Source organism: Chionomys nivalis, chromosome 19 (assembly GCF_950005125.1).
Source record: "Chionomys nivalis chromosome 19, mChiNiv1.1, whole genome shotgun sequence".
NCBI classification, from domain to species: Eukaryota; Metazoa; Chordata; class Mammalia; order Rodentia; family Cricetidae; genus Chionomys; species Chionomys nivalis.
In genome coordinates, this window is record NC_080104.1 from 1189773 (window position 1) to 1197835 (window position 8063).

Genomic DNA, 8063 nt, shown 5'->3' on the forward strand with positions numbered 1-8063 from the left:
CTGCAAAATGCCATTGAGTTCTTTTTGAGTTGGTCATCTATTGCTGGGCATGGGGTGTCTCCTTCACACTGGTTGTTATACCCAGTGGTGATACTCTGCAGAAAAAAACCTAGTGTTTACTTTGCGAATAGTGTGGTGGTTTGAAAGAAACATCCCCTGTCTTAGGATTTCTATTGCTATGAAGAGACACCATGACCGTGCCAACTTTTTTACAGGAAAACATTTATTTATTTGAATATTTTCAAATGTTTAGTTCATTATCACGGCAGAAGCATGTTGGCATACAGACACACATGGTGCTGGCTACAATTTGATTAGAAGGCAGCAGGAAGTGGATGGACATGAGGCTGTGTCTTGACCACACTTCCTCCAACAAGGCCAATCTAATGCCTTAATCAGGGTTCTGTTGCTGTGAAGAGACAACATGAGGCTTGTCCTGGATATTAATGGTCACTCTAGTGGAGAAAAGTGGTTATTTCTCTCCCAGCAGTTATAAGTGACAATTCAGTTTTTAACCTTTATAGTAGTGTCTAAAAAGTGCTTTTATTTATTAAATCATTTATTAATTTTTAAAATTATGAGAAATTAAAATATCAGATAAAGCAACAGTTACAACATCAAAGTTGACAAAACAAACCAGCAGTAGGTAAAGATCCCAAGAGAAGGCACAAGGACCAGAGCCACACTCATTGACACACTCTGAAATCCCATGAGCTTTGCTCATGCTTATTTATAGGACTTAGTTATCTTGGTGTTCACCATTCCCTCAGTATCATAAACTATTTTCCAACTCTTCTTTCATGGGGTTTCCTGATCTCTAAGTTCTTGGATTTCATGGAGATATCCTCTCACTCTCTGTGTAATTCCTGACTGTGCATCTGTGTTTGTTCCCATCTGCTGCAGGATGAATGAAGCCTCTCTGATGATGGCTGAATGAGGAATTCATAGATGAGTATACAATATCATTAGATTCACTTTATCAATATGTTTCTTTTTTCCCTTTATACCAGCATTAACTCATTTTCCAATAAGTTCATAGACTGTTGGTTGATGGAGGGGAAGTATATGATCAATTGTGTTGTGGCTCCCTCTTCTGGCCACAGGCTGTTATGTGCTTGTCCTGTGAAAATGATGTTCATACCAGGTACGGTGTAAGATACCACCTGTGGTAGGAAAAATTTGGTGCACCTGAGCAGTGTCTTCTCCCACATTTGCCTTGGCCCACAAGAAAGCAAGTTTCCTCTCACAAAAAGAAACCCAACCTTAACCCTAAAAGAAAGGCACATTTGTTCTCCATTGAGGCTCACCCCTCTACCTGGCAAAAATCCAAAGGTCTTTCAGATCATTGAAAAATCTAGGAAACCAGGTGGCTGAATATCATTAGACAGCTCAGGCCAGGGTCTTCTGTCTAGTCCAGTGTGACACTGTTCTCCAAATTTGTCTTAGAAATGTAGTCATTAACCTGAATCCCACGATCAATGGTATATGTTATACTGAGTAAATAGGATCGTGATTGTTTGTGATTGTAGGACAGACATCAAAGAGAAACCGGCTGCCGTGGTGCCCACTATTAGTTGGAGAACTTGAGGAGGAGGATAGAGGCAGGCAGGTATCAGGGAGTAGGACATCCTGGCCCACATAAATAGCTCTAGGCTAAATACATATGAAAGAAATCTGTTCCAAAATACATTTTTCAGTAATTGACACCCAAGATGAACATGTCATTGCATATATTATACTGTGTGTCCCTTCTGCCTGCAGAGTGAGAAATCAAACTTTATCATGCTAAGAGAATGGTTATGACAAACTCAGAAATCTGAGCAACCAGGAAGATAAGAACAAAAGGGGCTGGAGAGATGACTCAGAGGTTAAGGGGACTGGCTGCTCTTCCAGAGCTCCTGAGTTCAATTCCCAGCAACCTCATGGTGGCTCACTGCCATCTGTAAATGCGATCTGGTGCCCCCTTCTGGCTAGCAAGCATACAAACAGAACACTGTATACATAATAAATAAATAAATCTTTAAAAAAAAGAACAAAAAGGACTGAAACATTAAGATAAAAGAATAGGTAGGTTAGGCACATGGCTTAAATCCTAATACTCGGGACAAGCAGGTGGTTCTCTGTGACTTCAAGGAAGTTTGGTCTACAAAGTGAGTTTCTGAACAGCCAGGACTGTTACACAGACAAATCCTGTCTCAAAAAAAAATGTAACTAGGGCTGCAGGATGGCTCAGGGCTCAAGGACATTTGACTGCTCCTCCTAAGGACCTGGTTCAATTCCTAGCACCCAAAAGGCAGTTCACAATTGTTTATAATTCCATTTCCAGGGGACCAGACACCCCTGGGAAAACACTATAGCACATTTTTAAAAAAATGTATGATATTTTGGAAGCCAAAGTAGCTAATCTCATACTATTAGTAAGCAAAAACAGAACCAAAACCAAAACAAACTCCCAGTTAGGGCTGGAGAGATGGCTCCACAATTAAAAGAATTTACTGTTTTTCAATAGGACCCGGGTTTATCTCCCAGTACTCACATGGCAGCTCACAATTGTCTCCAAGTCCAGTCCAGGGGAATCCAACATCCAACACTCTTATAGACATACGTGCAGGCTAAACACCAATGTACATGAAACTATAAAGTTCATTAAAAAGAAAATATTAGGGTAGAAAATCTCCATTTACTTTGTTTAGATCTATAACTAAGTTACAGAGCTAGATATCCTTAAAAGTAGATTTGAAAAATTAATATTTAAGCTCAAAATAAGAAGTGTATAGGTACACTTTACTCCTATGTAAAACTGAAAAAAAGATACTGGATGATGGTAGCAAGACACCTTTAATCCCAGCACTAAGGAGGCAGAGACAGGCAGGTTTCTGTTACCCTAAGACCAGCCTGGCCTACATGGAGCTAGGTACAAGACAAGCCCCAAAGACACAATCACAAAACACAAAAATAAAACAAAAAAAATAAAAGAAAACCTAGCTGTTTAGTAACTTGCTGGTCTCTGAATATCCATGCAGAAGGAGTTCTCTTACGGTTATGGTGAGCACCTTTGCCTACCATTTCCCATCAAGCAATTCTTTTAATGCAAATTAGGCTATTGCCGATAATTCTGATTGGCTGCATGCTCTGACAATTTTTGTGGCCCTGGTTGAGTAAATAGAAATTCTGCGTTTTCTGCCCAGAATGCTTCTAATAACTTGGTTGAAGCTTGGATATGTACCTTATGTGCTTTCTCCCTCCACCATCACTTTATTATTTTATGTCTATAAATGTTTTGACTTATTTTTTTTTTGTCAGTGGGTGAACCACATGCTTGCCCAGGCTTGGCTTGAACTCACAGAGATTCACCTGTCGGTGCCTCCCAAGTGCAGGGATAAAAGGCGTGAGCAACCACCACTGGCTTTGCTTTTCTTTCTTTCTTTTTTTTTTTAAGATTCTGTTTATGTATCACCAAGTCCAGCCCAGAAGCATTTTTATCCTTTGAGACAGTGTTTCTCTGTGGAACAGCTGTATTGAAACTAGCTCTGTAAACCATGCTGGCCTCAAATTCATAGAGATCCACCTGCTTCTGCTTTCCAAATGCTAGGATTAAAGGCATGCACAACCATTGCTCAGAAACACAAGGGATTCTAGGACTCATTAAATACACCAGGCCGAATTTCAAATCAAAGATCTGCCTTCCTCGGCCTCCTCAGTGTTTGGATTAAGGCATAGCTACCACACCCATCCCAGGAAATATTTTTAAAGGAATGTGAGTAAACTCCTGAAAACCCCTCCCACCTGTGTGACTAAGCAATCACAGTGAGATTTGCTTTGTCTTTCAACGTTATCAACAGATGTTATCAAAGTACTTAACATTTGACCAGTAAGTCCACCAGCACTTGATTCTACCCAGCACTTTCCTATCAACTGAAGCCTGCTGGAAGGAGTGTGCAGTCCCTCAGGTGTGGTCCCTCAGGGAGCATATGCCAATCTTCAGGTAAGATACATGCCTATATTGATTGCTGTAACAGCTCATTATAAAATTTCTGAGGCAGGTGAGGTGGCTGCCTGATGACCTAATTTGATCATTTATTTGTGTATTAGTATTTTTGCCTGCCTGTCAGAAATTCTAAGAGTGTCTGGAAGTAGTTTCCGGTGCCATTGTTTTCAAGGGAAACTTCCCAGTTTCTCTTCTTTCTAGTTCCGTGTCTTTCAAGTTTATTCGATTTTACATGGTTTTTAAACTGGAGTTCATTTTATCTGCTAGACACCAAATCCTGTGGAATGTGTGTGTGTGTGTGTGTGTGTGTGTTAGTTTAGGTGTCTTTCCAGTCATCGTTGGTGTAATTAACATGCATCTGTATATTCAGTGCTCTGATCCTTTCAAATGTTTGTGAAGGGAGCCATAGCCTAGACCCTCTGAGGGCACTTGGCTTGAGTGTGATACACACACAGACTTACTATTAAGGAAAGTTCAAGATCAAGATCCTTTCCTAACTCTGTGACCTTGCAACAGAGAAGTTTCAAAGTGTGTGAAGGGTGTGCCTACGGCTCCACTGGCTTTCCTTGATGTACACATCTGTTGCCTTTCCTGTAAACATCGTTGTTGGAGTTGAGAAATTGTTGATCTGAACTCAGGCAATTTCATGTAATAGCCCTGGCTCTCCTGGAACTCACTTTTATAGACCAGGCTGTCCCTTTGGTGACATTCTGTGTGTGTGTGTGTTTTTTTTCTTCCTCTTATTTTCTATCTGCAGTCAATATTGGTGTAAGGACTGTGCACCTGTATATTCACTGCTCTGATCCTTGCCTCCTTCCTTCCTCCCTTCCCTCCCTCCCTCCCTCCCTCCCTCCCTCCCTCCCTCCCTCCCTCCCTCTCTCCCTCCCTTCCTTTCATATGTCTGCCTACTCACGAAAACCCAAAACATTTCTAGTCTCCCAACGCCATTAAAAGTAACTAAAATTTTATTAAACTGGCATTTAAAAAAGGAAGGCAGCCAGGCAGCCAGGCAGTGCTGGGGGCCTGGATGGTGGTTGTGAAGAAAGCCCTGGCCTAGTCAAATCCTCTGCCATGACTGTAACCCCAGTACTCAGGAGCTCTAAAGGGTCTGAGAAGCTGCTTTCATGCTTCTGCTGCTGGGTATCTATCTATCTATCTATCTATCTATCTATCTATCTATCTATCTATCTATCTATCTGGCTTATGTGGGAGGGGAAGGGGAAGCCAAAACCTTGTCCTATGGGCTCCATGCTCTCAGCAGTGTCTCATAAACTCGAGTGTGAGGGCCCATGTCTGTCATGCCAGGAATAGTTTTTAAAAAAACTATTCCACCACGGCTGTTTTAATTTTCTCCGACTCGGTATTTAGTCTGAGAAGGGTGGGCTGAGGGCGTGGGGAGTGGGGTGAAGAAAAAGAACCGCAAGCAAGCAAGCAAGCAAGCAAGCAAGCAGTGGCCATGGCGAAAGGAGACTTAGATGGCAGGGAACTGCCGTTGCCGCCTCCCTCCCTCCCTCGGTCCCTCGGTCCCCCTCAGTCCGTCCCTCCCTCCCTCCCTCCCTCCCTCCCTCCCTCCCTCCCTCCCTCCCTCCCTCCCTCCCTCTCACCATGGCCTAATTGTGGCAGAAGCCCCTGGCCCCCCACCTAGTCCTGTCACCGATGAACGGTCAGACACGCTCTTTGTTTCCCGTGAGCGATTGATTCGCCTGTTTTCCCAGCTGCCTGTGGTCTCGGTCGTACTTTCGTTTTCGTCGCCCCGAATGTCCAGGCCGGCCCGCGTTCACCGTGTTCGGGGGTGGGGTGGGGGAACCGACAGGGGGGTTCCCTGTCCTGTTGTGGGCCCGTGTCGCCTCCGGGCGTGAGCGTGGGAGGACGCTGTAACGCCAGAGAAGGTGAAGACGCCGCGGCCGAGCGAGCGAGCGATGTATGTCGGTCGGTTGTCGGGCGCCACCTAGCGGTGGCCTTTTTTGTGCAATGCTCCTGGTCCTCGGTCGTTGACGAGGACGGGGCGAAATGGCTTTTGTGAGGCGGAAAGAGTGACGAGAGTCCCGGCCCGGCAGGCGGGTGTGTCCCGGAGTTGGTGTCGTGCTTGGGAACGGTCTCTGTGTAGGAGGTTGTGCCGGAAGAGTCACCCATGGGTGCGCTGGGGCTGGAACCGAGTGAAAGGAACAGATGGGAAGGGTGCTGGGAGACTTGAGCGGGTCGACCAGAAGGCATAAGTCGTTGGCGTACCCCCGCTAGGTGTCGAGTCTACCCGGGCCCAGGATCGGTGAAGTACCCCGGCTTTAAAAGTTGTTTTTCCCTTGCCTTTTAAACTCTCTTCGAAGAGCCCTGGGACCCGGCGACCCTCGGCCGAGAGGAGGCGTTGGTTGATCCCGGCTTCCCCGCTGCCCTGTCACGGACTCGTTGGGGTCTCGGACTTTTTTTTTTTTTCTTTCCCCCTCTTGCCAGAACCCTCGGTCCTCAGCGGCGGACCTTGCCATCCTGAGGCCGAGAGGAGGCTGTAGTCCCGGCTTTCTCGCTTCCCTGGTTCGGACTCTCGGAGCTTTTTATGAATTTTTTTTCTTTCCTCTTGCCAGAACCCTCGGTCCTCAGCGGCGGACCTTGCCATCCTGAGGCCGAGAGGAGGCTGTAGTCCCGGCTTTCTCGCTTCCCTGGTTCGGACTCTCGGAGCTTTTTATGAATTTTTTTTTTTTTCCTCTTGCCAGAACCCTCGGTCCTCAGCGGCGGGCCTTGCCATTCTGAGGCCGAGAGGAGGTGGTGGTCCCCGGCTTCCCTGTTCACTGGTCCCCGGTTTCTTGGACTCGAGATTTTATTTTTTTTTTTCCCCCAAGTTTTTCTTCTTGCCCGTCTCCATCCCTAGCGGCTGGTCGCAGGGTCTTCGGCCGGGAGGAGGCTGGGCGCCCGGCTTTCTGGCATGTCCACCTCGCTCTCTCGGTCCTGTCATGGTTATGAGGTCGACCAGTTGTTCCTTTGAGGGTCGGTTCTCTTGTTTATGGGGACATTTTTGGGACATTTCACCCAGCCTCACTTTCAGGAGTTCTGTGTGGTCTGTGAATGACTCCCCGGACCTGTTGTCATTCTTCTAATGGTTACTATCTGTCCTTATTGTACCTGCAGATAGGTGCTGACACGCTGTCCTTTAATTGGGTGACATTAAAGGACGCTAGGTGGCGGTCTCTCTTCTGAGCCTCGCTCGCTGGGTGCTTTTTCTCCCGCCTACCCCAGCCTGCTGTCCCCGGGTTTCTCGCTGCCTTTTGGGACTGGGCCCGTGCGTGCTTTCCCGAGTGGCTTTCTGAGGTGACTGGCTTCCTTGCTTTTTTTTGCCCGTGGTGAAGCGTGTCAGGCGTCCCCGCTTTGTGGTCTGTCGCCCGTGCCGTTTGGATGGTGGGAACTGTCTCTCGGTGCTTCTCCCTTACCGTCCCGGTGCTTGCTTTTTTTTTTTTTTTTTTTTTGGGATCAGATCGTGGAGCTCCCGAGTCTCCATGGACTGGGTGGGTCCCCCCCGGTCCTCTGCTTCCCCAGTGCCTCCCGAGTGCACTGTTTTCTCCCCCTCCCTCGTTGTGGAGCTCCCGAGCCTCCATGAGTCCTTGCGGGGGGGGAGGGTTACTCAGTCTGACCCTTCTGCTGCCTTATGTGCCTCCCGAGTGCACTTTTTTTTTTGGATTTCCCCGTGGACCCCACCGCTGTTTTTTTTTGGTTGTGGAGGTGTGAAGGGTTTTCCTTTTTTTTTTCAATTTTTTTTTTCAAATTTTTTTTTTTTTTTTTTTGGTGGCATGTGTTGATGCTCTGTCGCTCGTTTCTTCCCGGTTCTGCTTTGTCGATCGATGTGGTGCCCTCGCTCTGTGTTCATTCGGGCCGGAGGCCTAAGCCGCGCCAGGCGAGGGACGGACATTCATGGCGAATGGCGGCCGCTCTTCTCGTTCTGCCAGCGGGCCCCTCGTCTCTCCTCCCCACCTTTTACCGGTGGTGTGTGGAAGGCAGGGGTGCGGTTATCCGGCCTGAGCCCTGTGAAAGCCCCTCCGCACTGCTCGCTGTGGTTCGTGGGGGTTCCTGTGAGGCGCGCCGGGGGGGCTCT

The 8063-nt window shown here is 47.1% G+C and overlaps 1 long non-coding RNA gene across 2 annotated transcripts; it reads right to left on the reverse strand.

Annotated features, from left to right (window-relative positions):
- Nucleotides 1-207: 207 nt before the first annotated feature.
- LOC130890454 (uncharacterized) lies at nt 208-5882 on the reverse strand. 2 transcript variants are annotated; one of them, XR_009058753.1, is made up of 3 exons: nt 5593-5882; nt 2537-2634; nt 208-409 (listed from the first exon to the last, which is right to left on the reverse strand). It is a non-coding gene; the product is annotated as an uncharacterized LOC130890454 (long non-coding RNA). The 2 variants fall into 2 exon arrangements; XR_009058754.1 differs by having other exon boundaries at nt 5726-5771.
- Between the last annotated feature and the right edge of the window lie 2181 nt (nt 5883-8063).